General features: G+C 39.7%; 1 long non-coding RNA gene across 3 annotated transcripts in view; it reads right to left on the minus strand.

The window, feature by feature from the left end:
* LOC116084496 overlaps nt 1-21,768 on the minus strand; it is an 82,780-nt gene extending 61,012 nt beyond the window's left edge. For 2 of the 3 annotated variants that reach the window (XR_004116135.1, XR_004116132.1), the window contains exon 1: nt 21,608-21,768. This is a non-coding gene — a long non-coding RNA (uncharacterized LOC116084496). Of the gene's footprint in view, nt 1-11,926; nt 11,979-21,607 lie in introns of those variants that run through there. The other variant, XR_004116134.1, reaches the window with a different exon arrangement.
* Between the last annotated feature and the right edge of the window lie 4,018 nt (nt 21,769-25,786).

A 25,786-nucleotide genomic window follows, 5' to 3' on the forward strand; every position in this document is an offset into this window, starting at 1 on the left:
TCACCTATCTGCCGAAAGGCTTGACTCTATTGCCTCTAGGATATATATTTTCCGTTTCCTTAAGTAAAACACACACCTTGATAAGAACACTTTCCTGGTGTCGTCTCTCTTTTCTCCCTACCCGCTTATCTTACAGAATCTCGAGTTCCCCTGTTTGTGAATCACCCACGGAATGAAGTGAAGCTGCGGGCCGGCTTCCTTCAAACATTGGTAAAAAGGTAAAAGACCTAAAAGAAGAAACACAAAAATTGCTTAAAGAATTACAGGAAAACACAACCAAACAGGTGAAAGAAATGAACAAAATCATCCAGGATCTAGAAATGGAAATAGAGACAATAAAGAAATCACCATAAAGAATAAAGTGAGACAACACTAGAGATAGAAAAACCTAGGAAAGAGATTAGGAGTCATAGATGCAAGCATCACCAACAGAAAGAATACAAGAAATAGAAGAAAGAATCTCAGGTACAGAAGATATAGAACACAATGATACAACAGTCAAAGAAAATGCAAAATGCAAAAAGCTCCTAATCCAAAACATCCAGGAAATACAGACACAATGAGAAGACCAAACTGAAGGATAATAGGTATAGAAGAAAGTAAATATTCCCAACTTAAAAGACAAGTAAATATCTTCAACAAAATTATAGAAGAAAACTTCCCTAACCTAAAGAAAGAGATGCCCATGAACATACAAGAAGCCTACAGAACTCCAAATAGACTTGACCAGAATAGAAATTCTCCCATCATATAATTGTCAAAACACCAAATGCACAAAACAGAGAAAGAATATTAAAAGCAGTAAGAGAAAAAGGCCAAGTAACATCTATAGGCAGTCCTATCAGAATTACACCAGACTTTTCACCAGAGACTATGAACGCTAGAAGATCCTGGGCAGATTTCATACTGACCCTAAGAGAACAAAAATGCCAGCCCAGACTACTATATCCAGCAAAACTCTCAATTACCACAGATGGAGAAACCAAGATATTCCAGGATAAAACCAAATTGTACAATATCTGTCCACAAATCTAGCTCTACAAAGGATAATAGATGGAAAACACAAGAAGGGAAACTATACCCTAGAAAAAACAAGAAAGTAATCTTTCAACAAACCCAAAAGAAGATAGCCACACAAATATAAGTCCACCTCTAACACAAAAATAACAAGAAGTAACAATCACTTTTTTAAATATCTCTTAACATCAATGGACTAATTTCCCAGTAAAAAGACATAGGCTAAAACACTGGATACGTAAACAGGACCCAGCATTTTGTTGCATACTGAAAACATGCCTCAGTGACAAAGACAGACACTACCTCAGAGGAAAAAGGCTGGAAAACAATTTTCCAAGCAAATGGTTCCAAGAAACAAGCTAGAGTAGCCATTCTAATATTGAATAAAATTGACTTTCAACCAAAAGTTATCAAAAAGGATAAGGAAGAATAATTCATACTTGTCAAAGGAAAAATCTACCAAGATGGACTCTCAATTCTGAACATCTATTCTCTAAATGCAAGGGCAGAAACATTCATAAAAGAAATTCTACTAAAGTTCAAAGTACACATCACACCCACACAATACTTGGAGACTTCATCACCCCACTCTTGGCAATGAACAGATCATGGAAACACAAACTAAACAGAGACACAGTGAAAGTAACAGAAGTTGTGAACCAAATGAATCTAACAGATATTAATAAAACATTTCATCCTAAAGCAAAAGAATATACCTTCTTCTTGCACCTCATGGTACCTTCTCCAAAACTGACCATATAATTGGTCACAAAACAGGATTCATCAGATACAAGAAGACTGAAATAATCTCATCCACCCTATCAAATCACCTTGGACTAAGACTTGTCTTAAACTCCAACAAAAACAATGGGAAACACACATATACATGGAAGCTGAACAATACTCTACTCAAAGATAACTTGGTCAAGGAAGAAATAGAAAGAAATTAAAGACTTTTTAGAATTTAATGAAAATGAAGACACAACCTACCAAAACTTATGGGACACAATGAAAGCGGTGGTAAGAGCAAAATTCATAGCTATCAGTGCCTCCAAAAAGAAACTGGAAAGAGCTTACACTAGCAGCTTGACAGCACACCTGAAAGCTCTAGAACAAAAAAGAGGCAAATGCACCCAAGAGGAGTAGATGGCAAGAAATAATCAAACTAAAGGCTAAAATCAACTAAATAGAAACAAAAAAGAACTATTCAAAGAATCAACAAAACCAGGAGTGGATTCTTTGAGAAAATCAGCAAGATACATAAACCATTAGCCAGACTAATCAGAGGTCACAGAGACAGTATCCGAATTAACAAAATCAGAAATCAAAAGGGAGACATAACAACAGAAACTGAGGAAATCAAAAAAAAAATCATCAGGTCCTACTACAAAAGCCTATATTCAACAGAACTGGAAAATCTCGATGAAATGGACTATTTTCTAGACAGAGACTAGTTACCAAAGTTAGATCAGGATCAGATAAATGATCTAAACAGTCACATAGCCTTTAAAGAAATAGAAGCAGTCATTAATAGTATCCTAATCAAAAAATGCCCAGGGTTTAGTGTAGAATTCTATCAGACCTTCAAAGAAGGCCTAATACCAATACTCGTTAAACTATTCCACAAAATAGAAACAGAGGAAATACTACCCAATTCTATATATGTAGCCACAATTACACTTATACCTAAACCATACAAAGACTCAACAAAGAAAGAGAACTTCAGACCAATTTCCCTTAGGAATATCGCTGTAAAAATACTCAATAAAATTCTCACAAACTGAATCCAAGAACACATCAAAATGATCATTCATCATGCTCAAGTAGGCTTCATCTCCGGATGTAGGAATGGTCTCCAGATGCAGGGATGGTTGAATATACAGAAATCCATCATTGTAATCTACTATGTAAACAAAATCAAAGGAAAAAACCCACATGATCCTTTCATTAGATGATGAGAAAGCATTTGACAAAATCCAACACCCCTTCATGATAAAAGTATTGGAAAGACCAAGAATTCAAGGCCCATACCTAAACATAGTAAAAGCAATATATAGCAAACCAGTAGCCAAAATAAAACTAAATGAAGAGAAACTTGAAGAAATTCTACTAAAATTAGGGACTAGACAAGGCTGCCCACTCTCTCCCTACCTATTCAATATAGTACTTACAGTTCTAGCCACAGCAATTAGACAACAAAAGGAGGTCAAATTGGAAAAGAAGTCAATATATCCCTATTTGCAGGTGATATGATAATATTTTTAAGTGACCCCCAAAATTCTACCAGAGAACTCCTAAACCTAATAAACAACTTCAGCAAAGTAGCTGGATATAAAATTACCTCAAACAAACAAACAAAAAAATTACCTCAAACAAATCAGTGGCCTTTCTGTACACAAAGGATAAACAGGCTGAGAAAGAAATTAGGGAAACAACACCCTTCACAATAGTCAGAAATAATATAAAATACCTTGGTGTGACTCTAATCAAGCAAGTTAAAGATCTCCATGACAAAAACCTTCACATCTCTGAAGAAAGAAATCAAAGAAGATCTCAGAAGATGGAAAGATCTCCCATGCTCATGCTAATATCCAATATATCCAAAGAACTAAGAACTTAGACTTCAGAGAAATAAATGTCCCAGTTAGAAATTGGGGTACAAAGCTAGACAAAGAATCCTCAACTGAGGAATACCAAATGGCTGAGAAGCACCTAAAGAAATGTTCAACATCCTTAGTCATTATTAAAATGCAAATCAAAACAACCCTGAGATTTCACCTCATACAAGTCAAAATGGCTAAGATCAAAAACTCAGGTGACAGCAGATTCTGGTGAGGATGTGGAGAAAGAGGAACACTCCTCCATTTCTGGTTGGATTTTAAGCTGGTACAACCACTTTGGAAGTCAGTTTGTAGGTTCCTCAGAAAATTGGATCCAGCAATACCACTCCTGGGCATATACCCAGAAAATGCTCCAACATTTAATAAGCATGCATGCTCCACTATGTTCATAGCAGCCTTATTTATAATAGCCAGAAGCTGGAAACAGCCCAGATGTCCCTTAACAGAAGAATGGATATAGCAAATGTGGTACTTTTACACAATGGAGTACTACTCAGCTATTATAAACAATGAATTTATGGATTCTTAGGCAAATGGATGGAACTAGCAAATATAATCCTGAGTGAGGTAACCCAATCACAAAAGAATAAGTATGGTACACACTTATTGTTAAATGGATATTAGCCCAGAAGTTCAGAATATCTAAGATACAATTCACAGACCATATGAAGCTCAAGAAGAAGGAAGACCAAAGTGTGGATACTTTAGTTCATCTTAGAAGGGGGAACAAAATACCCATGGGAGGAGATACAGAGACAAAGTGTGGAATAGAGACTGGCAGAAAGGCCATCCAGAGCCTTCCCCACCTGCAGATCCATCCCATGTACCAAACCCAGACACTTTTGTGGATGCCAACAAGTACTTGCTGACAGGAGTCTGTTATAGCTTTCTCCTGAGAGGCTCTGCCAGTGCCTGACAAATACAGAGGTGGATGCTTTCAGCCAACCATTTGACTAAACACAGGGTCCCCAATGGAGCAGATAGAGAAAGGACTCAACGAGCTGATGGAGTTTGTTGCTCCATAGGAGGAATAACAGTGTGAATCAACCAACCAGCTCTAGGAGCTCCCAGGTTCTAAACCACCAACCAAAGAGTACACATGGAGGGACCCATGGCTCCAGCAGCATATGTAGCAGAGGATGGCCTTATAGGTCATCAATGGGAGGAGAGGCACTTGGTCCTGTAAAGGCTCTATGCACCAGTGTAGGGGAATGCCAGGACCAGGCAGCAGGAGTAGATGGGTGGTAAGCAGGAGGAGAGGGAATGGGTAGAGAGTTTTTGGAGGGGAAACCAGGAATGGGAATAACATTTGAATTGTAAATAAAGAAAATATCTTAAAAAAAAAATAAGAATGACCATTTTTGAGAAAACAAATGACAATATGTCACAATAAGTAGTAGTGAGTATGTGGGGGAAAGGGAAATTCTTATATACTTTTAATATGTGTAAAATCTGGTACAGAAATATGGAAATCAATGTGGAAGTTTCCTATCATAAGAACCAGGTATGACATTCCTGACATATACACAAAGGTCTTTATATGTAACTATATAGATACTTGTATGTGATATGCATTGCTGCTGTGTTCATAATAGCTAGGAAATTGACCTACCTAGATATTCATCAACTGATACTAAGTGGTAAAAATGCAGTACATTTAAACATGGAATTTCTGCTAAAGAAAAATGAAATTATGAAATTATATAAAAACTGATTAAACTTCAAAATATTATGCCACTTGACAAAATGTGGGTCCAGAAAGACAAATGCTCTATGTTCTGTTTAGTATATTAATTCTAGATATGAATTTTTAGATTACTATGCTAAAGTTGGAATTAGGATATACAGGAGCCAAGAAAAAAGAAAGTAGGCATGAAGAAGTAGGGAGGAAAAAAGATCTGAAAGAAGATGATATGATGGTGGTAACAAAACACGTGATTTGAAAACACATCAGTATAAATCTAGGGCTAGAAAGGTTGAAAAAAGAGAGGGAACAGGAGTGAAGAAAGGTGGTTATGAGTGGGAAGGCCACCCATAGCTAAGTATTTATTAAAAAAAACCCATATTAAAACCTACTAACTTATAAACTAAAAATATTATTGTCATAATTGTCAAAAAGAAATATTAATTGTTGAAAATACCAACCCATCAAGCAAGACCTTCCCACTGGTACAATAGTGGTGTGCCTGTAATATGGGTAACCAAGTGTATTTTGATTGGATCTCAGGCCTACTTCATAGGAGGTCAGTTAATGCTTGATAGTACAAAAATGGTCAAGAATCCATTACTGGAAATGCCAAAGACCCTAAGAGCAAATGAACTGATTCTAATTTTCTAAATATGCATATTGCCAAACTCTCTTCCAAATATTTATGCTTATATCCAAAGACTAGCACTACCCTTAGCCTTGGTTAGAGAAACTTACTCATCTCTTCATCCTCTTCTTCTATATCCTCCTCTGCCTCCATCTTTTCCATCTCCTCCTCTATCTCCTTCATATCCTCCTCCTCCTCCTCATTTGCAGTGAATTAACATTAATGCTGACAATCATGGCTGATCACAATGCTAAAAGCGAATGATTGCTGAATGCCTATTTCTCAAGGGACATCTATATTATCCCTCTCAAGGCTCAAAAATATTGGGGGAAAGGTGGGTGGCAGAATGAGTGTAAAAGCCAAATGGTGGGTAGGAGATTCATGAAGTGCTGTTTTCTTGGCATAACATGGCCACTGTCCTCATGAATCGACAGTGGCTACTATTACTTCATATGGACTACATAAGATTGGGTCAATCAACATTGAGTCCTGAATGAGAAAGGGGCCCATGGAGTCTGCCCTGGCCTCTACCAGGAAAGCAGTTGATATTTGCTTGGGGAGATGAAGTCATTGTTTTCAATGCTGTAGCAACTGGTAAATTTCCAAACTACAGTGAATAGCTTCACTCTCATGTTCATGTAGGCAGATAAATGGTGTTGGTCTAACTGGCAATCTGTTTTCATAGAAAAATGAAAACTAGATTCATATTTGTCACCTTGTAGAAAGCTCTTGTCTAAGTGGATCAAGGACCTCAACATAAAACCAGATACACTGAATCTAACAGAAGAGAAAATGAGAAAGAGTCTCAAATTCATTAGCATAGGGGGAAATTTCTTAAACAGAACTCCAATGGTTCAGGCTCTAAGATCAAGAATTGATAAATGGGACTTCATGAAACTGGAAAGCTTTTGTAGGGCAAGGGACATAGCCAATAGGACAAATCAGCAACCTACTGATTGAAAAAATTCTTCACTAACCCCACATCCAATAAAGGGCTAATAGCCAAACTATATAAAGAACTCAAGAAACCAAATAACTCAATCAAAAAATGGGGTATAGAACTAAACAGAGAATTCACAACAGAGGAATCTTGAATGGCCGAGAAGTACTTAAATGTTTAAAGTCATTAGTCATCAGGGAAATGCAAATCAAAATGACCCTGAGGTTCTACCTTACATCAATCAGAATAGCTAAGAGCAAAACCTCAAGTGACAGCACATATTGGAGAGGATGTAGAGAAAGAGTAACACTCCTCATTGCTAGTAGGATTGCAAACTAGTACAACTACACTGGACATCAATCTGGAAGTTCCTCAGAAAATTGGAAATAGATCTACCTGAAGACTCAGCTATAGCACTTTTGGGCATATACTCAAAACATGCCTTACCATGCCACAGGGGTGCATGTTCCACTATGTTCATAGCCTCTTTATTAGTTATAGCTATAGCCAGAAGTTGGAAACAACCCAGATGTCTCACAACAGAAGAATGGATACTGAAAATATGGTTCATTTACCCAATGGAATACTACTCAGCCATTAAGAATAAGGACTTCCTGAGTTTTGCAGGCAAGTGAATGGACCTAGAAAATATCATCCTGAATGAGGTACTGCAGACCCAAAAGGACATGCATGGTATGTATTCACTAATAAGTAGATATTAGCTAAAAACTGCAGAATTCCCAGGATGCAACCCACAGGACTCAAGATGGCTAACAAACCAAAGGGACCAAGTGAGGACACCTCATTCCCACTTGGGAGGGAGTAGAAAGTAATCATAAAGGAGGAGGGAGGGATCTGGGTGGGAAAGGGGACAGGGAAGGGAAGAGGGGAACATAATCAGGTATTGGAAGGAGGAATAACACTGAAGTCATGAGGGCCAGCAGAAAGAATCAAAACAGGCAACCTTGGAAGGTAGGAGGGGAGAGGGGACCCTCTAGACTCTAACAGAGGCCTGGGAGGTGAGATACTCTCAGGACTCAAAGGGAGGGACCTTAGATGAAATGCCCTACAGTGGGGAGAGGAAACCTATAAAGTCCACTTCCAGTAGAAAGACATGGCATCAAGTGAAGGGATGGGGTTGCCCTCCCACAGTCAAAAACTCTCACCCAGAATTGTTCCTGTCTGAAAGAACTGCAGGAGCAAAAGTGGAGAGGAGCCTGAGGAAAAGGAAGTCCAGTGACAGGCCTAAATTGGGATCCAGCTCAGGAGGAGGCCCCAAGGCCTCACACTATTACTGATGCTACGGTGTGCTTACAAACAGGGGCCTATCATGACTGCCCAACAAGCAGCTGAAAGGATCAGATGCAGACATTTACACCCAACCAATGGACAGAAGCTGGTGACCTCTGTGATTGAATTAGGGGAACGCTAGAAGAAGCTGAGGAGGAGGGCACTCCTATAGGAAGAACAACAATCTCAACTAACCTGGTCCCTGGGATCTCTCAGACACTGAACCACCAACCAGACAGCATACACCAGCTAATATTAGCACATATACAGCAGAGGACTGCTGGGTCTAGACTCAGTCAGAGAAGATGTACCTAACCCTAGAGAGACTTGGGGCACCAGGGAGTGGGGAGGTCTGATGGAGTGGGTGTGGGTGGGGGATCTCTTGGAGATAGGAGGGGTGTGGGGGAGGGGAAAAGGTGTGGAATGTAGAACAGTCAGAGGGTGTTCCAGGGAATAAAGTCTGGGCTGTAAAAAAAAAAAAAAAAAAAAAAAAAAAATTAAAGAATAAATTTCAAACCAAACCAAAACAACAAAACTTGATGAGTCAGAAAACCAAGCCAAAATGAACATGATAATAGAAAGAAAAATGTGAAGGAATAGAAGTTGATGAGGAAGCAAAGGAAGTAAGAGAGGATGAGGTGCTACATGTTATCAGAATGCACTACATACATGTACAAAGCTGTCAGTAAATTAATAAAAGAAAAAAAACACCAAACCTAAACAAACAAAACCTCTATAAGTAGTATTAAACATGATGTGAAACTAATTAAGGAGATTAAGATGGTGTAAATCTTTTGGAAAATATGTCATTATCAAGTAAAATCTACGCTTCCCATTTTTATATCTGGTTAGATCCAAACCAGTGTCTGCACAATATGTACAATGGGCATTTTCAAGGGTGTTCAGAGTGACATTATTTATAAGGACTAGAAACAAGCCAGTGTCCATCAACAATAGAATGATTATATATGCTTCTAGAATTAGGGCTTTTCACCAACAGTAATCTATAAATTACAGCTTTGTGTGACAAGAAAAAATGAATTACACAGGAATGGTGTTGACAGAAAAAAAGCTATACACAAATAATTTCATACCTGTCTTAATTTTACTTTTCTTTTTTTTTTGAGATTTTTTTTGTAGATATTTTCTTTATTTACATTTCAAATGGTATCTCCTTTCCCAGTTTCCCCTCAGAAAAAAACCAAAACCAAAACCAAAACCAAAAACAAAAACAAAACCAAAAACAACCCTGTACCCTCTCCCGTCCCCCTGCTCACTAACCCACCCTCTCCCACTTCCTGGCCCTGGTAAATCTTTACATTGGCACCTTTACAGGACCAAGGGCCTCTCCTCCCATTAATGACTATTAGGCCATCCTCTGCTACATATGAAGCTGGAGCCATGAGTCCTACCATGTGTACTCTTTGGTTGGTTGTTTAGTCCCTGGGACCTCTGAGGGTACTAGTTAGTTCATATTGTTGTTCGTCCTAAGGGGCTGCAACTCCTTCAGCTTCTTGTGTCCTTTCTCTAGCTTCTTCACTGGGGACCCTGTACTCAGTCCAATGGATGGCAGCAGGCAGGCAAGTCATGGTGCTGGAAGACTAGTTAAGAAATCCTGACCTGCAAACTGGAGAGAGAGAGAGAGAGAGAGAGAGAGAGAGAGAAAGAGAGAGAGAGAGAGAGAGACAGAGAGAGAGAGACAGAGACAGAGAGAGACATAGACACAGAGACAGAGAGACAGAGACAGACAGAGACAGACAAAGAGAGAGACAGAGAGAGACAGAGAGATGGAGTGGGCTTTTGAAAACTCAAAGCCCACTTTCAGTGGCATACCTCCTCCAACAATCCTGTAAAAAGAGTTATACTATCTGGGGACCCATTCAAATACATGAGGCTATGGGGCTGGTTCTTATTCAAATTACACAACAGTTCATCAGGCAATAATAAAAAAAAAACTAAGGTACATTATTTAAGAACACAAATATGGTGATATTATAGTTTGGTATTCTCCAAATGTACCCCACTAGCTCATGTGTTTGCACATTTCATCACATTATTTTGGGAAGTTGTGAAATCTCAAGGATCTGTGATTTTGCTAGCTGAGGTCACGTCTTGAAGGTTATGTTCACTTTTGGTTCTGGCTAAAACTCTTTGCTTTCTGATCTATAATGATGTGAATAAGCTGCCTGGCAGGCTTCTGCCACCATAGATCAACCTGTTTAAGCTGCCTTCACCACCATTATTAGGAATATGATATTCTCTGAAATCCTGAGTCAAAGTCATTCTTTCTCCCCTTGTTTCTGTTAGATGTTTTATCAGTGATTCAAAAGTAATCAATACAGAGAATAAAATTATAAACAAAATGACGTGCACAACTGAAGTTAAGAATAGTGTCTAGCTGTGTGTAGTGACTCACACCTTTAATCCTAGCACTAGGGAGGCAGAGGTAGGCAGAAGTCTATGAGTTTGAGGCTACCTGGTCTACAAAGTAAGTTCCAGGACAGCCAGGACTGTTACACAGAGAAAACTGTGTCAAAGAATCCAAAACCAATCCAAACCAAACCAAACCAAACCAAACCAAACCCACAAAAACAATAGTGTCTACATGAGGTAATATGGCTTCCCCTAAAATCTATACAGTGTCTAATAAAAACCCTAGTGACATGCATGGGAAAATTCTCTTCAAGTTGTTAGTCCAAGGATCACAAAAATTCCCATTCAGCACAGGGTATATATAGCTGCTGCCTTTAGTTGCTTCCCAGAACCTGGAAGTAAGACTCTTGTTGAGGTTTGATCTGATGCTATGCATTGCCATGCTAAGTGCAGACCCTCAAGATCTGGTTGCCCCAGACATGAGAGAGTCCTCACATAGACATAGACCCGAGTGATTGTATGTGACCTTGCCCCCAAGTTATTTCTGATTGGTGAATAAAGATTCCAATGTCCTATAGCTGGGCAGAATTGAGATAGGCAGGGCTTGGTTCTCTAGGCCTTGGGGTTGGAGGAGCCATGGAAGGGGAGGGGTTTGAAGAAGGTGGAGAGAGGACTAAGATGCCATGGGTTAGGAGTCAAGAAAGCATGACCCCAAGGACTGGCAAATTGGAGTTAAGAGCAGCCCAGATGAAAACATAGTAAGTAATCACTTGGGGATACCAGTAGGAAATACATTCTAATAGCATAGAGGGTAGATATCTGCCCAGCTCTAGTGCTGATTAAAGCTTATTGCAAACATAAAGGTGGTGTGTGTTTTATCTGGGATCTAAATGGTTAAGGACTGGGTAGAAATGGAGGATTAAGATTAAATTTTTCTACAATAGACTCTATCATTAAAAACATCATACTTCAGACACAGGGCTTGGAGGACTCAAAGTAGAACTGGTATGAACATGCTCTGTGTACACTAGCACTCACAATAACAAAAAGTGCTATGCAAGCTGTCAGGGAGAGAAGCAGTCATCAGTCCTACCAAAGCTTGCATACTGAGACCATGACCAACATGATGTACTATCTCCCAAAGTTACAATAGTGGCATTTACATCTTGAGAGTAACTAACAGCTGTCTATTAGGCTTATGGTCCACTAAATAGGAGGGAATTCATGCCTTGTGCTATAAACCTTGCCATAAACTGTAAATACCCATGGCTGGGTATGGACTATCTCAACTACCACTTTCCTAAATTAGTAAAATTCCTAGATATATTCAAAACACTTATCCATATATCAACAAATAAGTTGATATTTACCCTTCATTAGAGAGGCATCTTTTTGTAGCAACTAGGGACTATTGAAGAAATCTACAACTGTTTAGAATGCAGAGTCCAACTGACCATGAAGTACCAAATGCCAACTGATAACTTCTACAGTGAAACTCCTATACCTAAGGCCCAGGAAATTCTGAGTGAGAGATAGTGAAAGATCTTAAGTACCAGAAGACATGGGTACCTGGATTGAATGGTATTTTCTGTACATGACAGGGAAACTGCACCCATGTAATCTCAAAGCACAGTTGTCTAAACAAACCCTGTGTAATAGTATCACCAGTTGACATGCCAACATGAGTGCAGGGATACTCATTCTCCTGACAAGGCCCCAGCCCTAGGTGAAGAGCTACAAGCAGTTGGTGGCTGCTGAGAGAGGGAGAATTGGTCTTTTCCAGGGATAGGCCCCTGATGGGCTATCCAGTCCCAAGAGGTCTGTTCTAAACACATACACATATAAACAACACTAAAGTTAATTAAGCATGTTGTACATACACATATAAATTTATAGCATAATATATGCAAATGATACACACACATAACACCAATGATTAAAGAAAAAAAGGTAATTAGAGAAGAGTTGGTAGGAGTTCATGAAAGAAGTTGGAGGGGAAGCAGGAGTGGTGGGGTTGATAAATATAGTATTCACAGAAGAAATTTTCAAAGTACAAAACGTTTAAAATTTAAAAAGTAGAAATAATAAAAAGAAAAGTGAAAACAAATTCCACAGACAGGAGAAATCTATAGATCTCAAAGGTACAGTAAGTTGACACATGTTTCTTGATGAGTTGTCCTATGTTTCTGTGATAGAGTAATTCAGCAAAATAGAGGAAAATGTTGAACCCAGAGGAAGCTATAAAAGCGTACTTGAAGACGACACAAGTGGAACTGAGGATGGTGAGTGCAGTGGTCACTCTGAAGGAAGTTGCTTCCTAGACTAATGTGTTAGAAGGAGGTCCAGTTGACCCTAATGTAAGACATTTTCCAGGTGAAAATGCTAGAAAGCCATTTCTTTCCTTAATGAGACATCAGTATCTTGTTAGTTTCTCTTCAGCCTCTACAGACATCCTTCTTCTTGCTCATGCAATGGACCACATTTCCTCCTTTCCAAATGCCTTTGCACATATACTGCCCAAAGTGATTAACGTTTTGCCTCCCCTCACTTGACTAATATTTTCATGTCTTGAAAATCAAACAACAGCTTATGTGTATGCATGCCCACATACATGCACATGCACACACACACATACATGTGCCTAAGGGGACAAGCTAGAGGAGCAGAAGGTAGGAATAATGGAGGGTAAAGGGAGAGGTGGATAGGGGAGAGGGGGGAAGGGACAAGTGGAGAGGAAAAGGAAGAGAGAGAGAGAGAATGTCTTCTTTTCCCGAACATATCCCCAGCTTCTAGGAAAGCTTCCCTTCCTGGCACATTTCCTGCTAGGATTGTATATCCATTCATTTAGGCTATACTCCCATGAGACAGCATGTGCTGTGTATGCAGTGTGCATTTTTTCTTTTGCTCAACCCCCTGGCATAGTGCCTAGCATCTTAAAGGTGGCATTTTGAATGCATGAATTCATGAATAAATGTAGGTTGTGTGGAAGTATTCTTAGACATAGTTGAAGAAGTCAGATTTGTCATCAAGAAATGTTATTAGCAGTAACGCTTCTGCTCAATGATCAAATGCACTAATGTATTTAAACCAATAGATCTTATGTTCATTTAGACAGCCATTCATTAATAAACATGCCGTTAGTAGCAAGGCTATGGCAGGTAGGCAGCATTGTGGGAGAGGGAAATGGCCACAGAAGCAATTCAGAATTTTTGTGAGAATACATCTATGCAAACAACCCTAGATTTGAAGTTGTATAAATTCAGGGCTTTTTTTTTTCTTCAAATGTCCTGGTATTAGTCATGTTTCCTCAGTCATTTAGGCTGCTCTTTCCTTATTAGTGTGATGATACTGACTCATCCTTTACAGCATTTTTGAGAAGATTGCCTATGACAACCTATTTAAGGCAATTTGGTGACTAGTGCAGTGTGTCCTGCTCTTGATTAATATCTGAGCAAGAGGCAAGGCAGGCATGGGAGACTTGGTTCAGCATGTAGAAGTGCTGTGTACAGGCCTGACAACCTAGCTGGGATCACTAGATTCCACAAGTGTCAGAAAAGTACCATAGTTGTCCTCTGATCTCTACATATGTGAGCATGCAACACACACACACACACACACACACACACACACACACACACACACAATACAATTAGATGAAATAAAACTCCAAAAAAAAAAGTGAGGCAGGAAACTAGGGCCCCAGGTATGTGGAGATTCTAGACATCACTAGGGCTGGGACACTGATGTTAAAAAAGCTGCTTCTTAAGGCAATAATACAGTGTTACAGCCAGGAAGTATTTAAAATTCACATAGCTAAGTATAGGTGTCTTTTATAGGTAAAAGCTCTTGTGATGGAAATGTATTTCAGTTCCTGGGCTTCATCCTGGAGCTGAGGACCAGTCTGTATCTTAGAGACACCACACATCTTCCTCCTCCCTTGCATGGGGGGTGGTTTCTCTGCTGGGGTGCTAGCAGGCAAGCTATTTTGAGGCAGGAGTTGTGTAAAGAAAGGCTCACAGCAGTGCTCAGGCTTGGTCCTGCCATTGCGCTGGCCTCCTGTGATGCCTCTGTCCTTCCAAGGCACTTTGTGCCAGCAGGAATGTGAGGCAAGTTGTGAAATTCAATTAATTCTACAGCCAGCCCACATACCTCCCTCCAGGGCTGGCCTGGTCAGGGCCAGGCAGTGCTAACAGCTAGGTCTGAAAATGGGATTTCAAGATTCATTTCTTCCCTTCCAGCAGCAACCTCTTAAGCTTTTCCTTTTCCTTCTCTTTTTCCCTCCTTCCATTTACCCATAACTTCATAGACCACAAAAAATTGATACATTGATACATGTTTTTAAGTATGGAAACACATCCCCATGTGTTTCCATATTTAAAAAACAAAGTTAGGCTTTAATTATGGGATTGCTTTGGTTGTAGTTGGGAAGGAGTGACTAACGTAATTCCTTCATTGTCTCTGAAGTTCTAGCAGATAGCAAAAGTAAACACAGTAAAAAGTACAGCCAAAGCTTTGCAGAGTTGATCCTTTAATCCATAAATAAAGGCTTTCCAGTTAACCTTATACCAATGGGGGTCACCAGTTCTGGGCATAAGATACATTCTGTGGATAAGGAGGTGAAGGGCAGGATTATAGCCTAGTTTTAGTGCATGAGGTGAGAACATGGAGTCCTATTGCCCTACCTTAGACCCAGATGCCAGAGAGGGACACTAGAAAGGGATTCCAAGATCTCATTACAGTTTGGAAGGAAATCCAATCAGATTTCAACTCAGCGGGAATTGTGGGAAGGGATTAAAGACTTCACTACAGTATTTTCCTTCTATGAAATGAAACAAATGTTCACAGTCTGTGGACCAATGGGCTCAGGGAAATCATGTGTCTTCTCTGGCATTCTCCAGAATATTTCTGCTTTTATAGATCAAATATGGTACTTGAGGTCAACTGGCATGGCAGATGTTCACTTTTGGAGGCTGAAGGGCTTTTGTTTAAAGCTCAAACTTAGCTTTCTTTTCATGATTTCACTTCTTCTAGAGATAGGAAACTTGGCTATAAATCCCTTATCATCAAGGAAGTCCTGAAATGGGTTAGAATGGACCGTTAATTAAATTGAATATTAGGACTGCATTTCACCATTAGTAAATGGTTTTTTTGTAAATGATCCTGTTTTCATCTCATGCCACTTCTTTTATATCCCTAGAAGAAAATGTCAGGAAAGGTGGAGTGGAATGGTACCAACTGCTTCACAGTGAGTTATCCATCATTAAACTTGCAACTGCCAGTTGTATCAGGATTATGAAGCTCTTCAGGTTCAGAAAATCACATTGTTAGCACAGCAAGTATAAAACTTAGAAAACCTTTTTTTTTGTGATAGGATTTATTTCTGAATATTGTATAGTGAGTAATCTAGACTCATATTACTGTTGTCAACAAGAGATCACAGTGGAAGCTTAGTCTTGCCTAGGGGTTTGTAAGTAGAGAAATATATTTTAAAAATAACCAGATGGAGTACCAATCCATCTATTGAGTCGATTCCAATGTTTGTGAAGTGCAGTCTATGTGCCTAGGAATCAAAGAAATGTCTCAGTATAGGTGTAAGTGTGCCTTAGTTTGTTCTTTTACTGTCCATTCTTGTGATCAATTACTTTGGGGTTGGAGATACTTCCATACTTGTAATGTGTTTATGGCTATGGTATCTTCTTTTATTCCTGCCTTTGTTGTAATCCAAAATTTTGATGTGTTCCATCTAACTTTCATTTGTCTCAAAGTATTTTCTAAATCTCCCCTTTCAATTTTAATTTGACCCAATAGGCATCAAAGTGTGTTCTCTAATTTCTACTTCTTTCGGAAAGCTTCCAATCCCTCACTCTGCCCCCCATCCCGCACCCTGTTTGGATTCTAGTGTTATTCCATTGGGCTTATAAAAAGATACTTTGTAAGTGTACTTACTTGATAAGTAAGATTCAGTCTTCTTCAGCTTGTTAAGGATTGCTTTGTGGCCTATTGATGGGAGGTACTACTCAAAGAGGACTCCTCAGAGATGAGTTTAAGGCAATGGAAAGTCTTTACTAGCTTGCCAGCAACTGCACTGGGTATTTAGGATCTCAGTATAGCACTGAGCTTTTCTCAGGGTGTTAAACTCAAAAACCCTGTTGTGGGTTGACATATGTCAGTTAATAAGAACAGTTAGCCAGAAGCAGAACTATAGAAGCCAAAAAGCAAGGCCAGTACTTTTAGAAACTTTCCCAGAATTATGTATGGACTTAGATGGATTAGGCCTTTGTTTTAGTTTTTGTAGGTGGTACTGTCTACATGCTGAGGTTTACAGACTAAATGGTACTTCCACCATGGAGTTAGTTGTGCGAAGGCCTCAGGGTATAGGAATGTCTGGATCCCTATTACTTTCTCCACTGGTCTTAGTGAATGAGTCAAATCAAGAGCTCATCATGCTCTAAAAGGTATGGTTGGAATCTGGATCCTTGGGGCTCCCAGAGACTGAACCACCGACCAAAGAACATACATGGGGTGGACCTACCCCACTACCCACACATGTAACAGACATGCAACTTGGTCTTTAAGGTCCCCCAACAACTGGAGCAGGATCTGTCCCTGACTCTGTTGCCTGCCTGTGGATCCTGCTCCCTTAACTGGGCTGTCTTGTCATCTGGTCTCAGTGGGAGATGATGTGCCTAGTTATGCTCTCACTTGATTTGACAGGGTGGCTTGGTACCCAGGTGAGGCACCCTTTTCAGAGGAGAAGAGGAGGGTAGAGGAACCATGGGGGAAGCTGTGAGGACAGGGAAGCTGCAATTCATATATGAAATGAATAAATAAATGGTCATAAGGACCATTAATCTTACTGAACTGATACACAAAGAGCCATATAGTTTAAGATGCAAGGGCCCACTTTTAATCTAATCAGAATGAGAATTAATGGCCTAGTTGACTAGTACTGATAGCAGAGCAGTTAGCCAAGGGGACCGAGAGAACAGAGACTTGTATCAATGATATGACTTATGTCTTTGTCTCTTTCTCTTTTTGAGATTTTTCCCTAACTATGGCAATTTTTTTTTAAATGAGTCCTCATCAATTAGCATAGAAACAACCACATATTCAGACAGAGTTTTCTTTAACTCAGAAGTTAAGTCTAAGCCTTTTCAAATTTGTAGGAATATTCTGTAAAGGAATGTTTTTATTATCTATCTATCTATCTATCTATCTATCTATCTATCCATCTATCCATCCATCCATTTGCTTTACATCCCAGAATCAGTCTTCCTCTCCTCCCAGTACCAACTCACACAAATCATCCTCCTATTCCCCCTTCTCTTCTCTGCTGAGACAGGGGAGCACAGTCCTTCCCTCCCTCCCCCATTAGAGAGTTCTGCCAACTTCTAGTCTCTGAGCCTGGGAAGCTGTGGGGGAGGTCTTCCAATCATAATCTCATGGAGGTAAAAACCTCACTATATGAGTGCAGCAGACTGAAGGAAAGCAAAGAAAAGAGACTTGGCCATCCTTTGCTAGAATCTAATGAGAGTTTTATGGGAATTTCTTTTTATGTCCTGTTTATTCTTTTTACATGGCCAAAACCTTGGGGTCTAGATACATACTGAAGTTTTCAATCTACATCTAAAGCTTTAGCTATTAATTGAGAGGTTTTGACTGTGAAATCCAAGCTGTTATTGGACACCATTGCCGGGGTGGCCGAATCAGCAGACCAGTTCCTGAAGAGCTTTTTAACTACTATTTGAGCAGTTTCAGTCTGAGCGGGGAAACCTTCTAACCCACATGGAAAAGATATCTATAAAAAATAGCAAGTACTTGTAGCCTTTCTGTGAAAGCCAGGTCTTGGTGAAATGAGTTTTCCCAGACTTCTCTAAGGCATTGGTCTCTTATTCTGACTCTTTCCTAAGTTAAGGACTCTGTTTTGGGTTTACTTTAGCACAAACCTGGTATAGGGCTGAGATATCCTATGCTAGGCTGTCCAGCTTAGGTCTAACACACTGTCTGAGAAACTCAGACAATTTTGTGGACCTCTTGAGTAGGGTGATGAAAGTTCCTCAGTTACCAGAGTTCTGCTAGTTGTCCCTGGGAGAATGGTCTTTCCCTATGGTCTTCACCCTGTGGCTTTGAGCTGTCTATTCTTTTCCTCGTGCATCCCCTATAGTCTCTTGGTTGTACTATGGGAATCAGGCAAGAGGGTAGCAGGATTGGTGGTGGAGGGCTTCTCACACCAGACTTGAGGCTGGACCAGAAGCAGGGTCTGCCACCAGGTCATACAGTTATTTGACAGCTAGCATTCTTGCGTTCCTTGGAGGAGGTCCTCAATTTACATCATGTGCTGTGAGCATAAGATATTAACCTAGAGTTAACTTGTTTGCTTTCCTTCGTTAAACTAGCAGGAGCCACCACAGCTCTTAAGACCAGTGAGACAATCTGTGGATACAGGGTCCAATCACTCTGGCAGCTATGTCACAGAGCATGCCAGGGCCCCTATGAGATAAAACCCTTTTGTCTTTTGTTTTGTTTCATTAAAGATTAGTGGATTAGTGCCTCACTTTGTGTGCATAGAGGACTTGCTATTTCCACAAACTATGGTATCCAGAGGCAGCCATATCCAGCTACACTTAGGAACTCCTGTTATATTAATAACAGGAGTATTATTGCCATGCTTTATAACTGCAAATAGTCATGTATCCTTCTCAGTGCTCCGTACATGAAAATCATCTGAGTATAGATTTCAGTGTTAGTGATTTCTGTAGTTTGTGTCCTCCAGAAGTCCAGGAGATGGGGACTATCAGCAGATGTCTGGGTCAAGGAGGTGGAGCTCTTAACAGATTGGGAGAGTTCAACCTGTGTTTGTCTCTTTTAATGTGCTCACTTGGCTTCCTACCTCTTTCATCATGCTTAAGGCAGCATATAGCAATCACCAATTATAGCCACTTGCTATGGGGTGTTTCAGCCTCCAGATCACAAGCCAAAGCTTCCCTCTCTTCTCAATCAACTGTTCACTCTCAAGAGTTCTATGAAAACAGTGACAGCTAATGAACAAAGCAGTAGTGTTTACGTGGCTCACTTAGTTCACATAGTCATGGTTTGTTAAGTTTAAAACTACTGTTTCCTTTTGTAAAAATAAGGTTGCACAGAACTATTTCAAATCTACATATTATATCTCATTTTGCACTATATTCTTCACATGACATTTATTTATTGGTTTTTACTATTGATGGGGGTTTTATATTTTATTAATGATTTTATAGTAGCAGGGCACTGAATGACATGAGTGTGGTCTGAGAAACACACTAGGGGATTCTGTTTGAGCATCATCCTGGCACACAAACTTCAGTAGTGTATGTTTATTGCCTAATGTAGCATATTGATACAACCAAGCAATGTGACAAGAAAAGACTGGAGTTGCTGCTGACATAATTTAGCATATACTATTACCTTAAAAAGAAGTATATGCTAAAGTAATGGCAAGTTGTGGGGTAAAAATAGGGTCCTATGTCCGGCCTAGGGCCCTGGCTACTGGGCGAGGAGGAGTTTGAGTGCACACCCCCCCCAGGGCACTGCTGGGTGGGCGTCGGGTTGTGATAAGCCGCAGGACTCCGCTCAGGGAGTGGGGAAGGTGCAGTCTGGGGGTCCCTGCGGACCTGCTGGAGTCGGGCTCAGACTCTCGAGCACCACAGAAACCACTGGATGCTGTGGAAGAGCCAGTTCTGGGGTCCCTGGGCCACACAGAAGCCAGGTTCTCAGTCTTGGACACCTCAGACTCTGCTGGATGCCGTGGAAGAGCTGAGAATGGAGCATGGGCCTGTGGGTCCGGGCCGAAGGAAAAAGGGTCTGGAGAGGGCTCCAGCTGGTTACCGTGCGAACGAGAGTCCTTGGCTTGCTCAGTCACTGTCCCACAGCAAGTCTAATTTAAAAATCTATAAATCAGTACTAATCTAATTTGTTTCGATGCCAAGCAGTACACACTGTTTGTAGTGGTATGTATTTCCTTTTATATGGTGGCAGTGCAATAGGCCGGTGTGCCTTATACTAACACATGAATAACATATTGGGCTTTGATATCAGGATAACTATCTTTACACTAGACAGTAGGAATCTTTCAGTTCCATTATCATCTTGTAGGGAAAACCCTTGTATATGAAGTTTATCGGTGACTAAACTTCTATTATGTGGCATATGACACTAATTGGTTGCCACAGTCTTGTAGAGAAACTCTCTAGCATTCATTAGCTTATTCATTTAATTGATCATATTAGCATGGACTAACCACAGATTCCTTTATTCACTGGCTTGTATCAAATATGTCCTAGCATGTGTTGTTTCCTATACTAGTACTAAAGAATCCCTTCAAGATAACTCATATGACCTTTTTAATATATCCTATAGAGAAGGGACAGTTAATATGAAATATTGCACCAACTTTATAGAAATGAAGATGATAAAGTAAAACTATAAAAAAATTCATTAAAAACAAATCAGGTAAGCCAAATCGAATCCCTGTAATACACAAACTGCCATCATAAACTCAAAACAAGAGAGAAAATTCTGAATAGACAAATAGCAAGTAAAAACTGTGGGCTCATAATTTTAAAAGTTTCTTACAAAAAGCTGAGGCCAGCCAGATGTCCGCACTGGTGAATTTTATATAACATTTCAAGACGAGTTAATGATAATCTTTCTCAAACTCTCAAAAAGACAGAGTAGGGAAGAACTTGTGAGTCCATTCACTGAAGGTGAAATTACTCAGCTATCAAATCAGATTCAGACATCCCAAGCTGAAAGCTGGGAAGAGTGCATAATGCCTCTAACTCCAGCTACCCAGAAGGCTCTACCAAGAAGCCACAGCAGTATGGCTGGGATTTCAAGGGTGTCATTGGTGACCCTCTGTCTCTAAATTACTGTGGGCCTGGGGAGTATAACAGTTATAGATTGCATGTCTAGCATGTACAAAGCCCTGGATTTGATCTTCAGAGTGAAAATCAAAATTAAAAACAAAAGTAACCCCCAAAAGAAACAGATGTGAAACCCCCTGCTGTACTCACACAAGCTTGTAGTCTCAGCCCTCGGGAGGCAGAAGCAAGAAAATCTCTGCAAAGTAAAGGCTGGTCTTTTCTTCAAATTGAATTGTAGGCCAGACAAGAATATGCGAGACCTGTTTCAGAAAACAGAACAAAAAACCCAAAAAGCTTCACTACCATAGAACAAACAGATTCCAACAGCATATTAAATATATTGGATATTGAAGCTTAGTAGGATTTATTCTAGGATGCAAATGCATGAATATATACCAATGAATTCATATCAGACTCATTGACCTGCACCTGCCAATGGATAATGACTGGGTCGACACGGCTCTGGATGGCTGGAAGAGGATGCTTGCCCCTACCAGGTTTGGCTTACCCTCAAGCATTGTATATAACTTCTACAGCCATGTTTATAGGACAAAGAGTAAAAAGACCAACAGTTGAGTGTCATCGAAGTGTAATAGTTTTATCTCCTTCCTTTCTTTTTGCCTGTAGACTCAAGACCATCTAATCTGAGCTTCAATATGTATATAAATATGTCATAGTGAAGCTAGAAGGATAATGATTACCCCTCATGGGAAAATGCTCAACATGGTTCCTTATCTTGTGGCATCACAAAGCTCCAGATGGCTCCCTGGGCTGTCATCCATGCTGCTGATAAATAGCTCTATACAGCATCTTTTGTGACATCTTAAAACTAGCCCAAACTCCCTGCCTCATACCCTTGCAACTCTTTATTTATTCTACCATAAAACACAAACCTCTTAACCCCAGGTTTTTTAAGATTTCCTGTGTTTTCAAAGTGCATCCTCATGCTATCGAATTTCCTCTATTGCTGGAGCTGTTGAGCTATCACTGTGTGTTAAACTGCCACCAGCTCAAAGTCCTTATGGAGTCTTCCCCCTCTCTTATAAAACATACTCCATATGTCCTGTTGGTATCAATCTCCTAGCAGTTTTCTGAAGACTCTCATTTCAAGGCAGGGAAACAACTTCACTGTGTTTTTAGACAGTGAGTTCATCCATTTAGGCTTTCAAAGTAAACAGGTCTGCCATTTGAGGTAGTGGTTTAAGGAACACAATCAAGAATCAAACTAAAAGGTTCCTTGTTCCATCTCTGTACTGCTCATTTGTAAACTGCGGAAAATAATAGGAGGCCCCCATGGAGACATTTTACTTATTAACTTAGTCTTTGTTTCAGTACTTACACTCAGAGAGATTTACTAAGTGATAACAGTCACAGTAGTTATTGAAGCTTATGACACCCTGACATCAAACCATTTTTTACTTCTGACTAGGTCACCATCATAATTTCACATTTTGACCCAGTATTCTGCTTTTCTGTAAGACCTCATATCACAACTGCTGATATATGGACATATCCATCAAACATCCTGGCACCTAAGTTCTCCCAGTTTTTGGACCTTACTATGCTACTAATATCAAATCCCCTGCTTTGGTCACTTCTGTGTCAGATGCGACATCTAATCCTTCCATTATCTCTTCCAGCATCTCTCCTTTATCACCAGCCTCCCAAGGTAACTCGTTCTCTATAGAGAATTCAATACCTCCATTCCCTTTCTTCTACATTGTCATATGATGAGGTAAACTTTAAAGAAAATCTGCTTTAATTTTTCCTTGCCTCGAGATACCCTCATGTTTATATTAAGTAAACATAACAATTGGTGGTTATTTGGATTCATGACCAACAATAACTTTATGCATGCAACTGCCTCATGTAAATTTTATCCCTCCTTCAATTTCATATAAGAACACAATAACTCAGGAGAAATTTTTTTGTTTTTTTTTTGTTTTTCTAGTTCTGAGTTTGGTGGGTGTTTGTTCTCCCTGCTTCCATAACGTCCTAGCTTACAACTCAAATTTCACATCAAATTGGGTTCCTTAATTACTTATCCAACTATCAATGTATACTTTATAGGAAAATGTTTTCACTTGAATAGTTGAGCAATCTACCTGGATCTTATTTGGAAATAGGGTTTTTGATGATATAACTAGCTAATTTAAGATACTAAATTGGGAAAGATGTTAAACTCAATGATTGGTTTATAGATTAAGGTCCTAAGATGTCACAGACACATAAAAGGAAGGTGGCCATAGGACAAGAGAGACAAAGATTGAGGTAAAATACTAAGAATTGAAGAAATGTCAAAGGAAGCTAGAAACTGCCAACAGCTATAAAGAGGCCTGGATCAGATTTTCCTCGGAGTTTTTAAAGAAAAAAAGAATTGCTGACCCTGCTTTTGAAACTCTAGTCTCTAGAATAGTAGTTTCAACCTTGGGGTTGCAACCCCCCCACGGTTTGAATATCAGTTATCCTGCATGCCAGACATTCACTTTATGATTATAACTAGCAAAATTACAGTTATAAAGTAGTAACAGAGTAATCTATTTGGTTGGGAGTCAAACAGCCATAAACCGGGATAAAGAATTTTCATTCAAGGCACAAGATGAGCTCCCAGGTTGAGTGAATGGCTAAAGCAAGATAGAGAGACTACTGTGAGCTTGGTACTAGGATAAGAGTTGATAATTAGAGGCTATTGGAGATTTCTAGTCTAGTGTGCTGACTGTACAGCAGTGAGTCCAAAGACTGGATTAAAGAGGACATATAGCTGCAATACTACATATGAGCCTCTGCTGAAGAATGACCGTAAGTCAGGGGAGAGATTTCCCTTACCTTGAGAGTTGGGGAGCAAAATAACTATAGTGTCACAGCTGAAAACAGGATGTAATGTGGGCATGACTGTAGGGTTTCAAGAAGACCACAAAGTCTGAGTGTAAAACTCAAACTTAATAAGGATGAACAGTTAGGGGTTTGTTGTAATAGCAGGGGAGAAAGATATCAGTTTTTAGGCATGAAGTGAACAGATTTAAAAACATAGCAGAAGCCTATGGAGTGAGAGGAGAAGTTTGTTACCAGACCCTGCATAATTTTGTTTACTGGAGGAAACAGGTCTTGCTTTTGTTTTTGGGAGGTTACTTTCAGAATCTAGGTGCCATTTGTGATTCAATTACCTTTACCCATAGGCAGAAAGAATTGGAGTGTGAATGAAATTTCTCTTCTTGGCACTTGGGAAATCCTTGCTCTCTAATTTACAATTTTGGCAAAACCCACTTAGCTCATCTTGCTTTGATTAGCTATGCCAAGCATAGCTATCCTCTTCTGTTTGTTTTTACCAGTAACTGTTATTAAAGGGAAACGTTTGTTTAAAACTTCTGGCCTGCTATTTTCTTGCTTCTTTTGTTTGCTTTGTCATGCCTGGGCTAGAAGCCATTCTTCCCTCCATTTTGCTAGTCCTAAATCCACACAAATAAAGATGCTGTTTGGCACAATCACACGGGAAGCTGCTTCAGTAATCTATACAGCTAATGTAAGACAGAAAGGCTCCATAACCTGGGGGTCTTGTTAGAGGTGACACCATCTATAAATCTGTTGTTGCCTCTCGGGGGTTACAGGTTGGAGAAACACAACCGATTCCCATCAAGAATTTGAAAAATCCCATCTGAGTATCTTGAGTTATCTGTATCAGCTGCTAATCTGCTGGCAGATTCTGTTTATGAGTGTCCTATCTGTTGGTATACCATATGTAAACACAGGTTTGTCCATTGAAGCAGAGAAAGTTAAGGCTTAAGGTTGGTTTGTCACAAAAAAGGCTAGACTATGAAAGGTATTAGGCAAAGTAAGAACAAGAAAAAATTTTTAAAACTGATATTGTAGTTCATGTCTGTAATACCAGGACTATAGAGGCCAAAGCAGGGGACTACAGCAAGTTTAAAGTCTCCCTTGAGTGCAGATTATGTTTGAGGACAGTCTGGGCTATAGTGTGGGACTGACAGTGTCTTAAAATAACAAACACAGAAATAAGAGAAAGGACAACATAAAGCCAGATCAAGTCCCAGCTTGGAGGCAGTGGTAGTGGTGGCTCATAAAATCTCTTCCGTATCTGAGGAGCTATTGGAAATTGATGGCTTTAGGTAGAGAGAGTCATGGTTTAGGATTGTGGAGTCTAAACCTGTGCTCTAGCAGAAGGTCCTACATCTGTGTACATCCACACACTCTGCATGTTAAATAAAAGAAAATGCACATCAAGTTGAGATGGGATAGTGGCTAGAAGTGGAGTAGGGGGAAAATTAGAGGGGAAAGTGGAGTTGGTCTTGATAAACATTATATGCAGGTATA

The sequence above is a fragment of the Mastomys coucha genome, unplaced genomic scaffold, assembly GCF_008632895.1.
Source record: "Mastomys coucha isolate ucsf_1 unplaced genomic scaffold, UCSF_Mcou_1 pScaffold9, whole genome shotgun sequence".
NCBI lineage: Eukaryota > Metazoa > Chordata > Mammalia > Rodentia > Muridae > Mastomys > Mastomys coucha.